The sequence below is a fragment of the Ranitomeya variabilis genome, chromosome 7 (assembly GCF_051348905.1).
Source record: "Ranitomeya variabilis isolate aRanVar5 chromosome 7, aRanVar5.hap1, whole genome shotgun sequence".
NCBI classification, from domain to species: Eukaryota; Metazoa; Chordata; class Amphibia; order Anura; family Dendrobatidae; genus Ranitomeya; species Ranitomeya variabilis.
This window is the reverse complement of record NC_135238.1, coordinates 129,822,694-129,845,117: the sequence shown is the minus strand read 5'-3', so window position 1 is coordinate 129,845,117 and position 22,424 is coordinate 129,822,694.

The window sequence follows — 22,424 nt, the reverse complement described above, 5'->3', positions numbered from 1 at the left end:
TAGGAGGGTGTACACCCAATAATCAGCCGTGTTGAGAATGTGGGCGATGCGGCGGTCGTTTCTCAGACACTGCAGCATCAAGTAAACCATGTGCTGCAGACTGCCAACTGGCCAAGAAACGCTGTCCCCTGCTTGAGGCATCATCTCTGCATGCTCTGCATCACCCCACCCTCGCTCTACATACTGACTACTAGAGCATTGTGTACCTCCCTCCTCTGGACAGATGTCTTCCTCTTCCATTGACTCCTCCTCATCCTCCTCACAAAGTGTCCCCTGCCTAGGCCTTTGTGAGGAACCACATTGCGTAGACTGTCCAGAACCAGATGGCATTTGTGAGTCCTCATCCTCCACCTCTTCCACAACCTCCCCCCTTAGTAGTGTTGAGCATTCCGATACCGCAAGTATCGGGTATCGGCCGATGTTTGCGGTATCGGAATTCCGATACCGAGATCCGATACTTGCCGCATATCGGATACCGGAATCGGAAGTTCTCAATACAAACAGCACAAATTCAGCCAATGAGGACTGATTACAAGTGTGGGCACATCCTGTTCAGCATGGTGGGCATGAAACTACTGGCAAGGCTGTGATTGGCTGCTGAAATGATGTCATGCTGCAGTTTAAAAGTCGCTGGCGCCATTTTGGGCTCACTCTGCTGTGAATTCAGTTAGTGACAGGACGCTGTGTTCTGACTGAGGGCCAGTTGAGATAGCGATTTGCTTCTTTGTGCTTTTCCCAGGCTAATTTAGCAACCGCTGTGTGTTCACCTTGCTTTTGCCTTGCAGTGCTGTTTTCACAGCGATCTGCAAGGTCTGTGTGTGTGTGTGTGTGTGTGTGTGCAGCCCACTCTCTAGTCTGTGTGCAGCCATAGCTGGTTGTATTCAGGTCAGGGTGGTTCACTGCCTCATACTGTTCTATCCATTCCATTGTCCTTTTTTGCAATTAGTGCAGGCTGCTGCACATTTTTTTCAAATAATTCCTATTAGTGACTTTCCACCCGTATCCAGCTAAATTGTGGAAAAACACTACATAGGAGAACGTAGAGGAGTTTTTTGGGGCCTTGCAGCGCCGTTTATGGCTGTCTGCATGGTCTCCGTGTGAGTGCAGCTCGCTCTGTAGTCTGTGTGCAGCCACAGCCGGTTGTATCCAGCTCAGGGTGGTTCACTGACTCATACAGTTCTATCCATTCCATTGTCCTTTTTTGCAAATAGTGCAGCCCGCTGCACATTTTTTCAAATAATTCCTATTAGTGGCTTTCCACCCGTATCCAGCTAAATTGTGGAAAAACACTACATAGGATAACGTAGAGGAGTTTTTTGGGGCCTTGCAGCGCCGTTTACGGCTGTCTGCACGGTCTCCGTGTGAGTGCAGCTCGCCCTGTAGTCTGTGTGCAGCAACAGCCGGTTGTATCCAGCTCAGGGTGGTTCACTGCCTCATACAGTTCTATCCATTCCATTATCCTTTTTTGCAAATAGTGCAGCCCGCTGCACATTTTTTCAAATAATTCCTATTAGTGGCTTTCCACCCGTATCCAGCTAAATTGTGGAAAAACACTACATGGGATAACGTAGAGGAGTTTTTTGGGGCCTTGCAGCGCCGTTTACGGCTGTCTGCACGGTCTCCGTGTGAGTGCAGCTCGCCCTGTAGTCTGTGTGCAGCCACCACTGGTTGTATCCAGCTCAGGGTGGTTCACTGACTCATGCAGTTCTATCCATTCCATTGTCCTTTTTTGCAAATAGTCCAGCCCGCTGCATATTTTTTCAAATAATTCCTATTAGTGGCTTTCCACCCGCATCCAGCTAAATTGTGGAAAAACACTACATAGGATAACGTAGAGGAGGTTTTTGGGGCCTTGCAGTGCCGTTTACGGCTGTCTGCACAGTCTCCGTGTGAGTGCAGCAAGCCCTGTAGTCTGTGTGCAGCCACAGCCGGTTGTATCCAGCTCAGGGTGGTTCACTGACTCATACAGTTCTATCCATTCCATTGTCCTTTTTTGCAAATAGTGCAGCCCGCTGCACATTTTTTCAAATAATTCCTATTAGTGGCTTTCCACCCGTATCCAGCTAAATTGTGGAAAAACACTACATAGGATAATGTAGAGGAGGTTTTTGGGGCCTTGCAGCGCCGTATACGGCTGTCTGCATGGTCTCCGTGTGAGTGCAGCTCTCCCTGTTGTCAGTTCAGCCCCCAAAAAATAAATAAATAATAAAGTTCACCAAACACACCACTTTTCAGTTGTGTAGGCCACATTAGCTCATATTAAAGTCTAGTCCACACTTTAGAAAATTAGTGTTTCTTATACCTGTTAGGAGCTGTTCAGGAATAAGCACACTAAGCCGTTAGTACTTTTCTGCTTATCTTTATCAGTCAACCAAGATGAAGAAGGCAGGGAGTAAGGCACGTGGGCGTGGGCGCGGAGCAGGGAGAGGACGTGGGGATTCTGTGCCTGCTGCGGGCACCGGTGACTCATCATCACCCAGTTTCAGCAGGGAACAGTCCTTCATGCGCAGCTTTGTCAGAGAGCGCCATACACCGCTGCTGCGTGAAGACCAAATTGAAGCCATTGTCGGATGGATGGCAGCTAACGCATCGACTTCAATTAGTGCCACATCCTCTCAGACACAGAGCACTGGAGAGCACCCATCTGTCTTTTCACCACCTGCCAAATTGCCCAGGCAGACAGAGAGCCCAGGACAGGAGCCGTCTCTACTTCGGTTCTCTGAATCTCTTGGCTTGGAAACAGGGGGCCAGCCAAGCAGCATTGGAGAAATGGAAGAAGAGGCAGTGTGCAGTGATGCCCAACAGCTTTTTCTCTCTGAGTCTGAAGAGGCGGGTGGGCCAGTGCCTCCGGTCACCACACCGCAGAACGCATTCGCTGATTGCACTCAGGTGCCACTTTCTGGTGCGTGCTCTGCTGCTGAGACTACCCAGGAGGAGCAGTTGGTGGCAGAGGGTAGTGTAGATGATGAGGTCCTTGACCCATCGTGGCGTGAGGGACAGGAAGGTGGTGGGAGCAGCTCTGAGGAAGAGATTCCCCGAATGGGCTAAAGAGGGAGAGGGAGGGGGAAGACTGCGGATCCTGTAGCCTCCACTTTGGCACCCGTTAGGATCAAGTCTCTTCCAAAAGCCAAAAAGGGTGCTCCCAAGACTTGCAGTGCCTGGTCCTTTTTTGACACAGTTGCAGATGACATTTGCTATGTCAAATGCAAGGTGTGTCATCACAAAGTCAAAAGAGGGAGAAATGTCAGCAACCTCAATACCTCCAACATGTGGAAACATGTGCGGACCAGGCACGTGGCGGAGTTACAAAAACACACTGAAGAGCTAGGCCAACCAACAGCGGCAGCTACCACCTCTTCAGCTCGTGTTGCCTCTTCCTCCAGCTCACACACAGCTGGTTCGGCTTCCTCCCAGGATCGCCATGGAAGAACCTCTGGCACTGTTGTCCAGAGACCCACTGTAATTCCATCCGCAGCACCACATTCCCAGTCATCCTCACACTCCCAGCCCAGTCTACAGCCATCGGTAGTACAGGCATGGGAGAAAAGGCGGCCTTTCTCGGCAAACCACGCACGAGCACAGGCTCTGACTGCAGGCATTGCCAAACTTCTGTCACTGGAAATGCTGTCATTCAGGCTGGTGGAGACTGACAGCTTCCGTGACTTGATGTCATTGGCAGTCCCACAGTACAATGTGCCCAGCCGCTTTTATTTCAGCAGGCAAGCCGTCCCTGCCATGCAAAAGCATGTGGAGGGAAACATTAAACATGCGCTACTAAACGCCATCAGTAGCAAGGTCCACCTGACCACCGATGCGTGGACCAGTCAACATGGACAGGGGCAATACCTTTCCCTCACTGCCCATTGGGTTAATGTTGTTGAGCCGGGTACAGATCGTGCGAGTGGCGCAGGACGTGTCCTGCCCACTCCAAGGATTGCAGGAATCCAGTCTGTACACATTGACTCCTCCTCTTACACAAGTTCCTCAGAATCATCGCTGCAGGAGCCGTCACAGTCCACCTCCACATGGACCCGTGAACGTTTACCTGTTACGACCGACATGAGCACAGCTGTGGCCAAACGTCAACAGGCCATCTTGAAATTAATTTCTTTGGGGAATCGAAGCCACACAGCGCAGGAGCTCTGGAATGCCATCAAGCAGGAGAGCGATGTGTGGTTTGTGGCAGCGAATCTCCAGCCAGGCATGGTAGTGTGTGATAATGGCCGAAATCTGGTGGCAGCTCTGGGCCTCGGCAACCTCACTCACATCCCATGTCTGGCACATGTGCTCAACTTGGTCGTGCAGAGTTTTTTGAGGGACTATCCGGATCTTGATGTACTGCTGCACAAGGTCCGCCTAGAGTGTGCTCACTTGCGGTGTTCCAGCACGGCAAAATCGCGCATTGCGGCTCTGCAGCGCCGATTCCGCCTTCCGGAACATCGCATCATATGTGACCTACCTACCAGGTGGAATTCCACGTTACATATGTTGGAGCGGTTGTGTGAGCAGCAGCAAGCAGTAATGGAGTACCAGCTGCATCTGGCGCAAAGAAGTCGCACTCCGCGCCGTTCAAACTTCACAACCACAGAGTGGGCCACTATGAAGGACGTCTGCCAGGTTTTGCGTCCCTTCGATTATTCCACGAGTGCAGATGATGCACTAGTCAGCATGACTGTCCCCCTTATCTGCCTGCTTGAAAAAAATCACTGTAAGAGCTAAGGGATGATGTTGTGGAAGAGGTGGAGGATGAGGATTCACCATTTCCATCATCTTCTGGACAGTCACGTGGTTCCTCACAAACGCGTAGGCAGGGGACACTTTGTGAGGAGGATGAGGAGGAGTCAATGGAGGAGGAAGACATCCATCCAGAGGAGGGAGTTACACAATTGTCCATTAGTCAGTGTGTACAGCGAGGGTGGGGTGATGACGAGCGGGCAGAGATCACGCCTCAAGCAGGGGACAGCGTTTCTTGGCCAGTTGGCAGTCTGCAGCACATGGTTGATTACATGCTGCAGTGCCTGAGAAACGACCGCCGCATCACCCACATTCTCAATATGTCTGATTATTGGGTGTTCACCCTCCTCGATCCTCGCTACCGGGACAATGTACAAAGTCTCATCACCGTTGAACCGGGAGCGTAAAATGCGGGAGTACCAAGACACACTGGTGAATTCCATCATCTTCTCCAGTCCAACTGAGAGAAGTGCTGCTAGTGCTTTACAAAGCAGCTCAGTACGTCCAGGCAGTGGAGGAGGCTCTGCACAAAGAGGGAGCAGAAGCAGTGCCTCTGCCCAAGGCAAGACCAGTATGGCCCAACTGTGGCACAGTTTTGTGTGCCCACCACAAATGTCTACACCATCACAGATGGCTCCAGTCAGCAGGAGGCAACGGTTCCGTCAGATGGTGACAGACTACATGTCTTGCCCTCTTGCTCTACTCCCAGACGGCTCTTCCCCTTTAAAGTTTTGGGTCTCTAAGCTGGATACATGGCCAGAGCTAAGCCAGTATGCATTGGAGGTGCTGGCTTGCCCTGCGGCTAGTGTATTATCGGAACGCGTCTTTAGTGCTGCAGGTGGTGTACTAACTGACCGTCGCATGCGACTATCCTCCGATAACGTTGACCGGCTTACTTTCCTGAAAATGAACCAGGCCTGGATCTCGCAGGAATTTGCCACTCCTCTTCCTGATTAAATAATTGGGTGACTGTCTACAGTATCCAGGTCTCCTGTTGTGTTCATCTTTCTACCACCTGAACCGTAATTCCTGGGCTCCAACACCGTCAGTTGAGGCTCAGAAGTGCCGTCTGCACAGTCAAAACATACGACCCAGTCTTATTGGGTGTCAGTAACGTCAGCTGATCCCCAGCTGTGTAGCCGGCAATGTGTCCTGCGACCGCCACGCTGACACAACAACTGAAATGTAAGGGAACCTGTCCCCCCCCCCAGGCGTTTGTTACTGAAATAGCCACCTTGTGCAGCAGTTATGCTGCACAAGGAAAAGGTAACTATTTTTGTTTAGCTCCTTGCACACGCAGAACTTAACACTTTTAAAGTGTGTCCACTGATACTGTAAAACCATGCCAGAGGTGGGACTTTCCTTTGTAATGTGACGCAGCACACCCGTCATTCCTACCCCCTTGGCGACGTGTTCCGCCTCCTCCGCGTTGTTTAATTCTGTCCCGGAGCCAGTGCTGTTATGTTATCCCTTGGCCAGGCACACTTTGCGGTGCCCGTCTTCTGACATCATTTGGTGTCAGGCTGGCTGCGCCTGTGCAGCCGTGCTGGACGAGATCCCGCCTCGCAGTGTCTTCTGATTTAATCACACTGTGGGCCTGGGATCCATGGGCATGCGCAGTGCATATCTTCACCTCCGCCTCTCACTCATCTCCCTCCACCTTCTTCAGACTGTGCGCCGTCAGCTGATCCCTAATACATGCCACGGCCGTGACACCGCACAGTCTGAAGAAGCCGGAGGGAGGGGAGTGAGAGGCAAGGATATGCACTGCGCATGGCCACGGATCCTAGGCCCGCGGTGGGATTACATTAGACGACACTGCGAGGCGGGATCTCGGCCAGCGCGGCCGCACAGGCGCAGCCAGCCTGACACCAAATGATGTCAGAAGATGAGCACCGCAAAGTGCGCCTGGCCTAGGGATAACATAACAGCACAGGCTCCGGGACGGAATCAAACAACGCTGAGGAGGCGGCGTATGGCACCAAGGGGGTAGGAATGACGGCTGGGCTGCGTCACATTACAAAGGAAAGTCCCACCTCCGGGATGGTTTTCCGGTATCAGTGGACACTTTAAAAGTGTTTTGTTCTGTGTTTGCAAGGAGCATAATGAAAAGAGCCACCTTTTCCTTTGGCATCCTTTGTGATGCAAAAGCTGGCTCATTCAGCTACAAACGCCTTTTGGGGGGGGTTAAAGGTTCCATTTCGACTTGCTCCAATCAGACTTCGGCCTAAACGGTGTTCCTCTGCACCTCCTGCTGTCCCTGGGCTCCAACACTGCTAGTTGGTGCCTGGAAGTGCTGTCCGCACAGTCAACAGTCGCTCCTTTGTTATTGGGGTTCAGTAACGTCAGCTGCTCCCCTACTGTGTGTGCTGCAATACCTCCTATCTGCTCCTCCTGCTGTCCCTGGGCTCTAACACCGCTAGTTGGTGCCTGGAAGTGCTGTCCGCACAGTCAACAGTCGCTCCTCTGTTATTGGGGTTCAGTAACGTCAGCTGCTCCCCTGCTGTGTGTGCTGCAATAATTCCTATTTGCTCCTCCTGCTGTCCCTGGGCTCTAACACCGCTAGTTGGTGCCTGGAAGTGCTGTCCGCACAGTCAACATTTGCTCCTCTGTTATTGGGGGTTCAGTAACAACAGCTGCTCCCCTGCTGTGTGTGCTGCAATACCTCCTATCTGCTCCTCCTGCTGTCCCTGGGCTCTAACACTGCTAGTTGGTGCCTGGAAGTGCTGTCCGCATAGTCAACAGTCGCTCCTCTGTTATTGGGGTTCAGTAACGTCAGCTGCTCCCCTGCTGTGTGTGCTGCAATACCTCCTATCTGCTCCTCCTGCTGTCCCTGGGCTCTAACACCGCTAGTTGGTGCCTGGAAGTGCTGTCCGCACAGTCAACAGTCGCTCCTCTGTTATTGGGGTTCAGTAACGTCAGCTGCTCCCCTGCTGTGTGTGCTGCAATACCGCCTATCTGCTCCTCCTGCTGTCCCTGGGCTCTAACACCACTAGTTGGTGCCTGGAAGTGCTGTTCGCACAGTCAACAGTCGCTCCTTTGTTATTGGGGTTCAGTAACGTCAGCTGCTCCCCTGCTGTGTGTGCTGCAATACCGCCTATCTGCTCCTCCTGCTGTCCCTGGGCTCTAACACCGCTAGTTGGTGCCTGGAAGTGCTGTCCGCACAGTCAACAATCGCTCCTCTGTTATTGGGGTTCAGTAATGTCAGCTGCTCCCCTGCTGTGTGTGCTGCAATAACTCCTATCTGCTCCTCCTGCTGTCCCTGGGCTCTAACACCGCTAGTTGGTGCCTGGAAGTGCTGTCCGCACAGTCAACAGTCGCTCCTCTGTTATTGGGGTTCAGTAACGTCAGCTGCTCCCCTGCTGTGTGTGCTGCAATACCTCCTATCTGCTCCTCCTGCTGTCCCTGGGCTCTAACACCACTAGTTGGTGCCTGGAAGTGCTGTCCGCACAGTCAACAGTCGCTCCTCTGTTATTGGAGTTCAGTAAAGTCAGCTGCTCCCCTGCTGTGTGTGCTGCAATACCTCCTATCTGCTGCTCCTGCTGTCCCTGGGCTCCAACACTGCTGGTTGCTGCCCGGAAGTGCTGTTTGCACATAGCCAAACACCTCGCCAATGTGTTAGTGGGGTTCAGTAACGTCAGCTGCTACCCTGCCGTGTATCAGGCAACGTGTCATGCGACCGCCACGCTGGCACAACTCAAATTTAAGGGAACCTGTCCACCCCCACCCCCCAGGCGTTTGTTACTGAAAGAGCCACCTTGTGCAGCAGTAATATTGCAGAAGGAAAAGTTGGGTCTTTTAATTATGCTCCTTTCAAAGGCTGAACTACACACTTATGAAATGTGTCTCCTCACACCGTTTAACCATCCCGGAGGTGGGACTTTCCTTTGTAATGTGACGCAGCCCAGCCGTCATTCCTACCCCCCTGGCGCCGTGCGCCGCCTCCTCAGCGTTGTTTGATTTTGTCCCGGAGCCTGCGCCTCGCAGTGTCTTCTGATTTAATCACACTGCGGGGATCCATGGGCATGCGCAGTGCATATCTTCACCTCCGCCTCTCACTCATCTCCCTCCACCTTCTTCAGACTGTGCGCCGTCAGCTGATCCCTAATGGCATGCCACGGCCGTGACACCGCACAGTCTGAAGAAGCCGGAGGGAGGGGAGTGAGAGGCAAGGATATGCACTGCGCATGGCCACGGATCCCAGGCCCGCTGTGGGATTACATTAGGCGACACTGCGAGGCGGGATCTCGGCCAGCGCGGCCGCACAAGCGCAGCCAGCCTGACTCCAAATGATGTCAGAAGATGGGCAGCGCTAAGTGTGCCTGGCCAAGGGATAACATAACAGCACAGGCTCCGGGACAGAATAAAACAACGCTGAGGAGGCGGCGCACGGCGCCAAGGGGGTAGGAATGACGGCTGGGCTGCGTCACATTACAAAGGAAAGTCCCACCTCCGGGACGGTTTAACGGTGTGAGGGGACACATTTCATAAGTGTCTAGTTCAGCCTTTGAAAGGAGCATAATTAAAAGAGCCACCTTTTCCTTTTGCATCATTAGTGCTGTACAAGATGGCTCTTTCAGCAACAAACGCCTGGGGTGGGGGTTAAAGGTTCCCTTTCAACTTGCTCCAGTGCAGGCTTCGGCCTACACTCTGCTCCTCCTGCTGACCCCGGGCTCTAACACAGCCAGTTGGCGCCCGGAAGTGCTAGCTGCACAGAGAAAAACACCAGCCAATGTGTCAGTGGGGTTCAGTAACGCCAGCTGTTCCCCTGCTGTGTAGCCGGCATCGTGTCCTGCAAACGCCACGCAGATACAACAGACCTAAAACTGCCTCCAGTGCAGGCTTCGGCCTACACCCTGCTCCCTCTCCTCCTGCTGTCCCTGGGCTCTAACACTGCCAGTTGGTGCCTGGAAGCGCTGGATGCACAGTTAACACTTGCTGCCGTGTTATTGGGGTTCAGTAACGTCAGCTGCTCCCCTGCTGTGTGTGCTGCAATACCTCCTATCTGCTCCTCCTGCTGATCCTGGGCTCTAACACCGCTAGTTGGCGCCCGGAAGTGCTAGCTGCACAGAGAAAAACACCAGCCAATGTGTCAGTGGGGTTCAGTAATGCCAGCTGTTCCCCTGCTGTGTAGCAGGCATCGTGTCCTGCAAACGCCACGCAGACACAACAGACCTAAAACTGCCTCCAGTGCAGGCTTCGGCCTACACCCTGCTCCCTCTCCTCCTGCTGTCCCTGGGCTCTAACACCACCAGTTGGTGCCTGGAAGTGCTGGATGCACAGTTAACACTTGCTGCCGTGTTATTGGGGTTCAGTAACGTCAGCTGCTCCCCTGCTGTGTGTGCTGCAATACCTCCTATCTGCTCCTCCTGCTGACCCTGGGCTCTAACACCGCCAGTTGGTGCCCGGAAGTGCTAGCTGCACAGAGAAAAACACCCGCCAATGTGTCAGTGGGGTTCAGCAACGCCAGCTGTTCCCCTGCTGTGTAGCCGGCAACGTGTCATGCAAACGCCACGCAGACACAAAGCTGCCACCAGTGCAGGCTTCGGCCTACACTCTGCTCCCTCTCCTCCTGCTGACCCTGGGCTGTAACACCGCCAGTTGGCGTCCGGAAGTGCTAGCTGCACAGAGAAAAACACCAGCCAATGTGTCAGTGGGGTTCAGTAACGCAAGCTGTTCCCCTGCTGTGTAGCCGGCAACGTGTCCTGCAAAAGCCACGCAGACACAAGAACTGAAATTGAAGGGAACATGTCCCCCCCCAGGTGTTTGTATGTATTACAGCCACCTTGTACAGCAGTCATGCTGCATTTGTGCAAGGTGGCTCATAAACTTATTCTCCTTGCACACGTGGAACTGAACACGTCTAACATGTGTCCCCTGAGACCATTAAAACGTCCCTCAGGTGTGACTTTCCTTTGTAGTGACACGCACCAACCCCGTTGGTAGCGCTGCCTGTCTTCTCACATCATTGTTTGGCTGGCTGCGCCTCTGCGGCAGCCCTGCCTGACACAACGCCCCTCGGTGTCTAATTTATTTAGACTGCGAGGGTGTGATTGATGGGCATGAACAGTGCCTATTTTCGCCTGGCACTTATCTCCTTACGCCTTCTTCACACTGTGCGGCCTCATGGCCGTGGCATGCCAGAAGGGATCAGCTGGCGCCGCACAGTCTGAAGCAGGTGTAAGGACCCGAGTGAGAGGCGAACATATGTACTGCGCAAGGCCATGAATCCCAGCCCCGCAGTGTGAAACAATGTAAAGACACTGCTGGGCTGGGATTCATGGGCATCGCGAACCGCACCAGCCGACATCAAATGATGTCAGAAGACGGACAGCGCATGGCCAAGGGATAACGCAACAGCGCAGACTCCTGTACAGCAAAATGCGATGCTCAGGAGGCCGCGCCAAGCACCAAGGTGGTATTTTTGCCAGCTGTGCTGCGTCTCATTAAGAAGGGAACTCCCTCCTCCAAGACAGTTTTGACTGTATAAGGTCCTAAATGTTGTACGTGTTTCATTCAGCGTGTGCAAGGAACAAAATTAAAAGAGCAACCTTTGACTTGTGCAGCACTACTGCTGCATAAGGCGTGGCTCTTCTAGTTTGTAACACCTGAGGGGGGGTTAAAGGTTACCTTTAAAATTGGTTCAATTAGGCTTCGGCCTACACTCTGCTCCCTCTCCTCCTGCTGTTCCTGGGCTCTAACACTGCCAGTTGGCGCCCGGAAGTGCTAGCTGCACAGAGAAAAACACCCGCCAATGTGTCAGTGGGGTTCAGCAACGCCAGCTGCTCCCCTGCTGTGTAGCCGGCAACGTGTCCTGCAAACGCCATGCAGACACAAAGCTGCCACCAGTGCAGGCTTCGGCCTACACTCTGCTCCCTCTCCTCCTGCTGACCCTGGGCTCTAACACCGCCAGTTGGCGCCCGGAAGTGCTAGCTGCACAGAGAAAAACACCCGCCAATGTGTCAGTGGGGTTCAGCAACGCCAGCGGTTCCCCTGCTGTGTAGCCGGCATCGTGTCCTGCAAATGCCACGCAGACACAACAGACCTCCAAATGCCTCCAGTGCAGGCTTCGGCCTACACTCTGCTCCCCCTGCTGACCCTTTGCTCCAACCCCACTAGTTGGGGCTCTAAGAAGACAAGCTTGAATAGGTCCCCATCCTGGTTCCAGTACCGTCAGCTGGTTCCGGGCAGAGCCTTTGGCTTAGGTGCCTCCCTCTGGGTATCCGAGTTCCACCAACGTCAGGTGGTCCTTGGTAGTGCTTTCAGGCACGGGTATCTCCTGCTTAGTAACCGGGTTCCAGTAACGTCAGCTGGTCCTCGGTAGTTCCATTGGCTCTTGGACCTTTGGCTACCCATCCGGGTTCCAGTACCGTCAGCTGGTTCTCGGCAGTGTCTTTTGCTCTTGTACCTTCTGCTCCCCATCCTGGTTCCAGTACCGTCAGCTGGTTCCGGGCAGAGCCTTTGGCTTAGGTGCCTCCCTCTGGGTATCCGAGTTCCACCAACGTCAGGTGGTCCTTGGTAGTGCTTTCAGGCACGGGTACCTCCTGCTTAGTAACCGGGTTCCAGTAACGTCAGCTGGTCCTTGGTAGTTCCATTGGCTCTTGGACCTTCGGGTAGCCATCCGAGTTCCAGTTCCATCAGCTGTTTCTCGGCATTTTCTCAGCCTTCTTGTACCTTCTGCTACATTTCCAAGTTCAAGACCCTAAAGACGATGACCCGGAAGACCACCCCTAAGATGACGACGACACCAGAGACGACAACCACTGAGATGACGACGACCCTGGAGACGATGTCCCTGAAGACCACCCTGATGACGACAACCCCGGAGACGACGACCCTGGAGACGACGACATGGGAGACCGAGAAGCAGAAGAACAAGAGGCTGCATAACAAGGAGCAGAAGAACATACATTAAGCATAACACTAAATATCAGAGCAAAAGATATTATCTAAATTATAGGCAGAAGAAGACTAAGCAGTGTATGGGGGTGAGTCTGTTCCTCCTCGTGGTGCCCCTGGATAAAGCCTGATGCTGCAGGCCAAACTGAACGCGGACAAATGTAACTGTTTTGTGACAGGCAGAACGGAAGGTGTAATCTTCAAACTTTTATAGATAACAACTACGGGAATGCCTGTCACAAATAAGAATATGATGAAGAACTTGAATATGAAGAAGAATAATAGTTAAATAAAAAGAATATGAACAATGTAACAAAAAAAAATTATAGGTAGAAGATGAAGAAGATTAATAAGGTGAAGAAGAAGTTGATGTCAAAGATGCTGATGATGATGAAGAAGAAAGTGTGGGAGAAGTAAAAAAAAAGGTGAAGGGCGTGGAAGTAGTGAAACACAATATCTGACAAAATAAAAAAAATCTTAACATAGTCAATATCTTTGTAACTCCGAACGTCTTAAAAAAAAATTAAAATTCCTGCTATTCTATTTGATTGGGCTAAACCTCTATGCCTTTAATGTCTCCGCCACCTCCCCCAATACATCCTACGTTATTCTTAGTTGTTTTCCTTCATGTAGAATGAACCTACAAGGAAAGAAAGGGTTTATTTTAATTCCGATATTTTCGTCCTATTGACTTGCATTGGTATCGGGTATCGGTATCGGCGAGATCCGATATTTTGCCGATACCGCTTTTGCTATTCTATTTGATTGGGCTAAACCTCTATGCCTTTAATGTCTCCACCACCTCCCCCAATACATCCTACGTTATTCTTAGTTGAAGACACAAAAGAGCACAGTGAGGTCAAAAATACTCTGTTGTAAAAAAAAAAAAAAAAAATCACAGTAATCAGCAAGTGCTAGTCAAAAGATGTAAAGAAAACAGGGTATTTAGTTGATACGTTTTTTTTGCAAAAAAATGTATACTAAGCTGCTCCACCAAATCGTCAAGGTATACCCTTATAGAGCAGTCCTAACTAATGTATAAAATCCCTATCTGATATATTTAAAACCTGATAATCTGTGTAGTACCTGAATAAGCAGGGTTCAGAGAAGGACTATCCATGTGGACATGCAGGATGGAACAGCTTAAATGCAAATGACCCACAGAGGAGTGGTGGACTCCCCAGTCTTGTAGAAACAAGAGAACAATTAGAGAACCAGAAACACATGGGCCACTTGCACATTGAACAAGTCTATAGGAACCTGTTCACACCACCAGAAAACTTGAAGACACAAAAGAGCACAGTGAGGTCAAAAATACTCTGTTGTAAAAAAAAAAAAAAAAAATCACAGTAATCAGCAAGTGCTAGTCAAAAGATGTAAAGAAAACAGGGTATTTAGTTGATACGTTTTTTTGCAAAAAAATGTATACTAAGCTGCTCCACCAAATCGTCAAGGTATACCCTTATAGAGCAGTCCTAACTAATGTATAAAATCCCTATCTGATATATTTAAAACCTGATAATCTGTGTAGTACCTGAATAAGCAGGGTTCAGAGAAGGACTATCCATGTGGACATGCAGGATGGAACAGCTTAAATGCAAATGACCCACAGAGGAGTGGTGGACTCCCCAGTCTTGTAGAAACAAGAGAACAATTAGAGAACCAGAAACACATGGACCACTTGCACATTGAACAAGTCTATAGGAACCTGTTCACACCACCAGAAAACTTGAAGACACAAAAGAGCACAGTGAGGTCAAAAATACTCTGTTGTAAAAAAAAAAAAAAAAATCACAGTAATCAGCAAGTGCTAGTCAAAAGATGTAAAGAAAACAGGGTATTTAGTTGATACGTTTTTTTGCAAAAAAATGTATACTAAGCTGCTCCACCAAATCGTCAAGGTATACCCTTATAGAGCAGTCCTAACTAATGTATAAAATCCCTATCTGATATATTTAAAACCTGATAATCTGTGTAGTACCTGAATAAGCAGGGTTCAGAGAAGGACTATCCATGTGGACATGCAGGATGGAACAGCTTAAATGCAAATGACCCACAGAGGAGTGGTGGACTCCCCAGTCTTGTAGAAACAAGAGAACAATTAGAGAACCAGAAACACATGGGCCACTTGCACATTGAACAAGTCTATAGGAACCTGTTCACACCACCAGAAAACTTGAAGACACAAAAGAGCACAGTGAGGTCAAAAATACTCTGTTGTAAAAAAAAAAAAAAAAAATCACAGTAATCAGCAAGTGCTAGTCAAAAGATGTAAAGAAAACAGGGTATTTAGTTGATACGTTTTTTTGCAAAAAAATGTATACTAAGCTGCTCCACCAAATCGTCAAGGTATACCCTTATAGAGCAGTCCTAACTAATGTATAAAATCCCTATCTGATATATTTAAAACCTGATAATCTGTGTAGTACCTGAATAAGCAGGGTTCAGAGAAGGACTATCCATGTGGACATGCAGGATGGAACAGCTTAAATGCAAATGACCCACAGAGGAGTGGTGGACTCCCCAGTCTTGTAGAAACAAGAGAACAATTAGAGAACCAGAAACACATGGGCCACTTGCACATTGAACAAGTCTATAGGAACCTGTTCACACCACCAGAAAACTTGAAGACACAAAAGAGCACAGTGAGGTCAAAAATACTCTGTTGTAAAAAAAAATTCGTTATTCTTAGTTGTTTTCCTTCATGTAGAATGAACCTACAAGGAAAGAAAGGGTTTATTTTAATTCCGATATTTTCGTCCTATTGACTTGCATTGGTATCGGGTATCGGCGAGATCCGATATTTTGCCGGTATCGGCCGATAATTTCCGATACCGATACTTTCCGATATCGGAAGGTATCGCTCAACACTACCCCTTAGTGCTTGCAGTGATTTTTCAAGCAGGCAGATAAGGGGGATAGTCAGGCTGACTAGTGCATTACCTGCACTTGCCATCCGCGTGGAATCATCGAAGACACACAAAATGTGGCACATGTCCTTCATAGAGGCTCACTCAGTGGTGGTGAAGTGTGAACGGCGCGCAGTGCGACTTGTGTGCGCCTGATGCAGCTGGTACTCCATTACTGCTGCCTGCTGCTCACACAACCGCTCCAACATATGTAACGTTGAATTCCACCTGGTGGATAGGTCACATATGATGCGATGTTCCAGAAGGTGGAATCGGCGCTGCAGAGCTGCAATGCGTGATCTTGCCATGCTGGAACGCCGCAAGTGAGCGCACTCTAGGCGGACCTTGTGCAGCAGTGCATCAAGATCCGGATAGTCCCTCAAAAAACTCTGCACGACCAACTTGAGCACATGTGCCAGACATGGGATGTGAGTGAGGTTGCCTAGGCCCAGAGCTGCCACCAGATTTCGGCCATTGCCACACACTACCATGCCTGGCTGGAGATTCGCTGGCACAAACCACACGTCGCTCTCCTGCTTGATGGCATTCCAGAGCTCCTGCGCTGTGTGCCTTCGATTCCCCAAATAAAATAATTTCAATACGGCCTGTTGACGTTTGGCCACGGCTGTGCTCATATCAGTCGTAACAGGTAAGCGTTCACGGGTCCATGTGGAGGTAGACTGTGACGGCTCCTGCAGCGCTGATTCAGAGGAACTGGAGTATGAGGAGTCAATGTGTACTGACTGGATCCCTGCAATCCTTGGAGTTGGCAGAACATGTACAGAGCCATTCTCAAGATCTGTACCTGGCTCCACAACATTTACCCAATGGGCAGCGAGGGAAAGGTATCGTCCCTGTCGATGGTTACTGGTCCACGCATCGGTGGTCAGGTGGACCTTGCTACTGATGGCGTTTAGTAGCGCATGTTTAATGTTTCCCTCCACATGCTTTTGCATGGCAGGGACGGCTTGCCTGCTGAAATAAAAGTGGCTGGGCACGTTGCATTGTGGGACTGCCAATGCCATAAAGTTACGGAAGGTGTCAGTCTCCACCAGCCTGAATGAGAGCATTTCAAGGGACAGTAGTTTTGCAATGCCAGCACTCAGAGCCTGTGCTCGGGGGTGGTTTGCCGAGTATGGCCGCCTTTTCTCCCATGCCTGTGCTACCGATGGCTGTAGACTGGCCTGGGAGTGTGAGGATGACAGGGAATGTGGTGCTGTGGGTGGAATTACACTGGGTCTCTGTACAACAGTGCCAGAGGTTCTTCCATGGCGATCCTGTGAGGAAGCCGAACCAGCTGTGTGTGAGCTGGAGGAAGAGGCTACAACATGAGCTGAAGAGGTGGTAGGTGGCGCTGTAGGCTGGCCTAGGTCTTCAGTGTGTTTTTGTAACTCCACCACGTGCCTGGTCCGCACATGTTTCCACATATTTGTAGTATTGAGGTTGCTGACACTTTTCCCTCTTTTCACTTTCTGATTACACAGCTTTCATTTGACAAAGCAAATGTCATCTGCAACTGTGTCTCTATGTCAAAAAAGGACCAGGCACTGCAAGTCTTGGGAGCGCCCATTTTGGGTTTTGGAAGAGGCTTGCTCCTAATGGGTGCCGAAGTGGAGGCTACAGGCAACCCAGTCTGCCCTCTCCCTCCTTTTTGGGCCGTTCGGGGAATCTCTTTCTCAGAGCTGCTCCCACCACCTTCCTGTACCTCACGCCATGATGGGTCAAGGACCTCATCATCTACACTACCCTCTTCCAACAACTGCATCTTCTGGGTAGTCTCGGCAGCACAGTACACACCAGAAAGTGGCACCTGAGTCTCATCATCAGATGCATACTGAGATGTGCTGACCATAGGCACTGGCCCACCCGCCTCTTCAGATTCAGAGAGACAAAGCAGTTGCGCATCACTGCATACTGCCTCTTTCCAAGCCAAGAGATTCAGAGAACAGAAGTAGAGATGGCTCCTGTCCAGGGCTCTCTGACTGCCTGGGCAATTTGGCAGGTGGTGAAGAGACAGATGGGTGCTCTTCAGTGCTGTGGACCTGAGAAAATGTGGCACTAATTGAAGTCGATGCGTTAGCTGCCATCCATCCGACAACGGCTTCAATTTGTTCGTCCCGCAGCAGTGGGGTACGGTGAGCTCCTACAAAGCTGCGCATGAAGGACTGTTCCCTGGTAAAACTGGGGGATGCTGAGTCACTGGTGCCTGCAGCAGGCACAGAATCCCCACGTCCTCTCCCTGCAGAAACTCCATGCCCACGTGCCTTACTCCCTACCTTCTTCATCTTGGTAGACTGATAAAGATAGGCAGAAAAGTACTAAGGGCTTAGTGTGCTTATTCCTGAACAGCTGCTTACAGGTAAAAGAAACACTAATTTTATAAAGTGTGGACTAGACTTTAATATGAGTTAATGTGGCCCACACAACTGTAAAGTGGAGTGTTTGGTGAACTTTATTTAGGCTTTTTTTTTTTTTTTTTTTAAAAAGGATGTGCCCAACAATGTCAAACCGATAGTATCACAAACTTTTTGTAGCTATTACAATGCAGGAAGGTAACCTACAATGCAATAGATGAGGCTCCAAAAAATAGGCTAATGCTAATCTGGCTGGGGCTGCAGGGCACAATGCTGCAGAAAGGCTCCTCTATCTACTCCTATATAGTGTTTGCACGCAATCTAGCTGGATACGGATGGAAACACACTAATAGGAGAAATCAGGAAAAATGGGCAGCAGCACTAATGAAAAAAAGGACAATGTAACAGTATGAGGCAGTGACACACGCTGAGCGGACTACAACCAGATGTGGCTGCAGAACAGACTACAGCGTGAGTTGCACTCACACAGAGACCTCGCAGACCGCCGTGAACGGAGCTGCAAGGCTGCAGAAAAGCTCCTCTATCTACTCCTATATAGTGTTTGCACGCTATCTAGCTGGATACGGATGGAAACACACCAATAGGAGAAATCAAGAAAAATGTGCAGCAGCACAAATGCAAAAAAGGACAATGTAACAGTATGAGGCAACTACAACCAGATGTGGCTGCAGAACACACTGCAGCGTGAGCTGCACTCACACACACAGAGACCTTGCAGACAGCCGTGAACAGCGCTGCAAGGCAAAAAAAGCTTCTCACACAGCGGTTGCTACAGTAGCCTGGGTAAAGCACAATGAAGCAAATCGCTATCTCAAACTGTCCCTCAGTCAGAACAGCAGCGTCCTGTCCCTAACTGAATTCACAGCAGAGTGAACCCAAAATGGTGGCGGTGGCTTTTATAGTGCATCATGACATCATTTCAGCAGCCAATCACAGCCATGCCATTAGTTACATGCCTATCATGCATAACAGGTGGGCCCACATTTCTTAGGCTGAATTAAATCAAACTGGCTCATAGCATTATGGGATTTTCTGATTCCGGTATTCGATATTGCAAAAGTATCGGAACTCAGTATCGGAACTCCAATACTGCGAATATCGGCCGATACCCGATATTTGCAGTATCGGAATGCTCAACACTAGCAACCAAACAACCCCGGTCCATGATATATTAGTGTGAGCGGTGGGGATGATAAAGTTATCCCCCTGTGATTCGTGACACCACAGTTTTAAGCGTGCACTAAAAACGCATTTTTTCAGACTGGCCTACCACCTCAACACATTAATCTAACTATCCCTGTGTTCCCCATTTAACATTTTTACCATAACCAGGTTCCTTGCATCATGCTCTTGTATGCCATATGCATTTAATAGCCTTCTGTGTCTGTACTTTTACGTATTCTGGCTGATAACCGTTTCATGCAGCATTACATGAACACCCGATGTCGTAGGCTACTTTCACACTAGCGTCGGGAACAACCCGTCGCTGCGCGTCGGGCCGACGTTCCCGACGCTAGTGTGGTCTCCGCCGCACAACGGGGGCAGCGGATGCATATTTCCCACGCATCCGCTGCCCCATTGTGATGTGCGGGGAAGTGCGGGGAGGTGGGGGCGGAGTTCCGACTGCGCATGCGCGGTCGGAAAAAGCGGACCGTCGGGAGCAAAAAACGTTACATGTAACGTTTTTTTCTCCCGACGGACCGCTACCATACGCCCAAACGCCGCCAAACGCATTCACCGTTTGGAAATGCGTCGCAAATGCGTCGCAAATGTGTCGCTAAGGTTACTCTATGACGAAACAACGTATCCAGCAAAAACTTTTGCTGGATGCGGCGTTTCGCAAAAACGACGCATTTGCGACGTATTGCAGTTAACGCTAGTGTGAAAGTAGCCTTACATTATGTCTGGTCCAAACAATGAAGGCAATTGCTACCATCCACCTTTTGTGTGTCCCCTATTTCCTCATTGATTGTAAGCTTGCGAGCAGGGCCCTCATTCCTATTATTCAGTGATCTATGTGTTTGTTGTTATGCTCAACCCCTTAGTGACAAAACCAATTTGCAGCTTAACCCCTTAGTGACAGAGCCAATTTGGTACTTAATGACCGGGCCAATTTTTACAATTCTGACCACTGTCACTTTATGAGGTTATAACTATGGGACGCTTTAACGGATCCCGCTGATTCCGAGACTGTTTTTTCGTGACATATTGTACTTCATATTAGTGGTAACATTTCTCTGATATTACTTGCGATTATTTATGAAAAAAATGGAAATATGGTGAAAATTTTTAAAATTTTGCAATTTTCAAACTTTGTATTTTTATGCCCTTAAATCAGAGAGATATGTCACACAAAATAGTTAATAAATAACATTTCCCACATGTCTACTTTACATCAGCACAATTTTGGAAACAAAATTTTTTTTTTGTTAGGGAGTTATAAGGGTTAAAAGTTGACCAGCAATTTCTCATTTTTACAACACCATTTTTTTTAGGGACCACATCACATTTGAAGTCATTTTGAGGGGTCTATATGATAGAAAATAACCAAATGTGACACCATTCTAAAAACTGCACCCCTCAAGGTAGTCCGGTTCACTATGTAATTTCGCCGGAATTTTCTGGAGAGTTTCAAATATGTACATTTTTGGAAAGGCTATGGTATAAGCAATAAGAAAAACAATGTTTCCATTTGCCCCGAGTCCTAAGTGGCCGCCATCTTGGATTTTACAAAATGGCTGATTTACATCGATTTTCGTTAATATCTCAGCTTGTAAGTAACGTAAAACTTAAATTTTGACAGCTAAACATACATTTTGAGTACTAAGAAATGCAGTGGTATCCAAATAAATACTCTATATACGACTACAAATTGTATCGGTTTATATTTGAACAAATTTTCGAACTCGAAAAGCAGAGAGTTAATGTTTTTAACTTTTGAACAACCAGAGTGTCTTTACATATCTCCACCATCACTGTCATCATCAGTTTCATATTTGGTCTGAGTGTCCTCGTCATTCATACACTCGCTGTCACACTGACAAAGATCGGTACAGGATAAGTTATTTTTTCGGCACGAACACCTTGAAGAAGAACAGTCATGTTTGCATTGACAACTAATCATCTTGATTATTGCTTTTGGAGCTGGAAGAACATCTGTCATGGTTGGTTTCAACTGTCCATCCAACCCTTTGTGATAGCCATTCTTCTCGGGATCCAGCTGAGAATCCTGCAAAGCAATGTTAGCTTGTCCCCACACTCTGGCTTGGATATGGACTCTGAGGACATGTTGTTTTAGAGCTCCGAGTGTAGGAGGTAACCTGTCACTTTCTGCCATATGCTTGCAAAATAGATGCCATCGCAGTTCGGGAATATTCTTAATAAAAATGCCTTTTGGAGAGTAAGCAAAACATACGAAGGTAGCAAGAGTTGACAACATAGTTTCGCTCACTTCTTTTTCAGTCGAAAGCATCTGCAGAGAACTGATTACATCTGGTGTTGCGTTCATGTAAGCTTGCAGCCAGATTGCTTTGCCAATTCGGGAGAACCTTCCAGTTGTGTCAGCACCAGTGAATGCATGGAAGGCTGTCAAAGCCTTTGCTCTGTCTGCCCCTATGACTCGCCTTATTGGCTCTATCTCGATCATCCCAGAGACCATTGAAATCGATGTATTCTTCAGCATGAGGTCATAGTTAGCTATGACCAACACCAGTACATCGGTATCAGGGGAGAAGAAAACCATCCTTGCATCCGGTGGGTTTCGTTGTGTTGCCAAGACAGCTTGGTAGATCAACAGTGTGTCTGCTTCTTCGTGATTGTTGTCGTCGAAAACTAAGTTTTTGTTGCTCCTGGTACACCCTGAAGAACAAGTGATGACCAGTTTTTGTGATGAACTGTTGAACTCTAGAGTCTTTGCAGCAAGATAGTTGGTCAGGTCAGCCTTTGTCTTGTCATGTGAAAGGAACCTGTTCATTGGAATATGATTAATGTTTGTTTCATCTCTGACCTGGTACTGAATTGGTGCCTTTCCTTTTCTTCTTTTATCCCTGGTAGCATCCTTGAGAGAATTTTCCCTATACGTATCAAACACAAGGATTATTTCATCGTAATTTTCTGTGAGAGACATAAGCCTGTCATTGAAGCAGTAACTGAGATCTTTGACTGTCACTAGTGTTGCCGGTTTCTTGGCCATCTTTTGCAGAAGAACCATTCCATCTACCAGGGCTATCTTGCGACTTGGAGCATCTGATCTTGTGTCCATCCTATCTTCTGGCTGCAGATCTTTCTGTGGAGTTTCTACTATAACCAACTTGTTAAGGAGACTGATCAGTTTTGATTTGTCATGGCATGGTAACATTGTACCATCTGGAGCAAAAAAGGCTCTTGGGGTCAGAGTGAATTCGTAGTTCCCAATGGCCACTTTCTGGTTTATGTCTCTGTTGGACCTTGCCAAAACCATCATTCTTCCATACAAGTCCTTGGTCTCCTTAAGATCAACAGTCTTGTC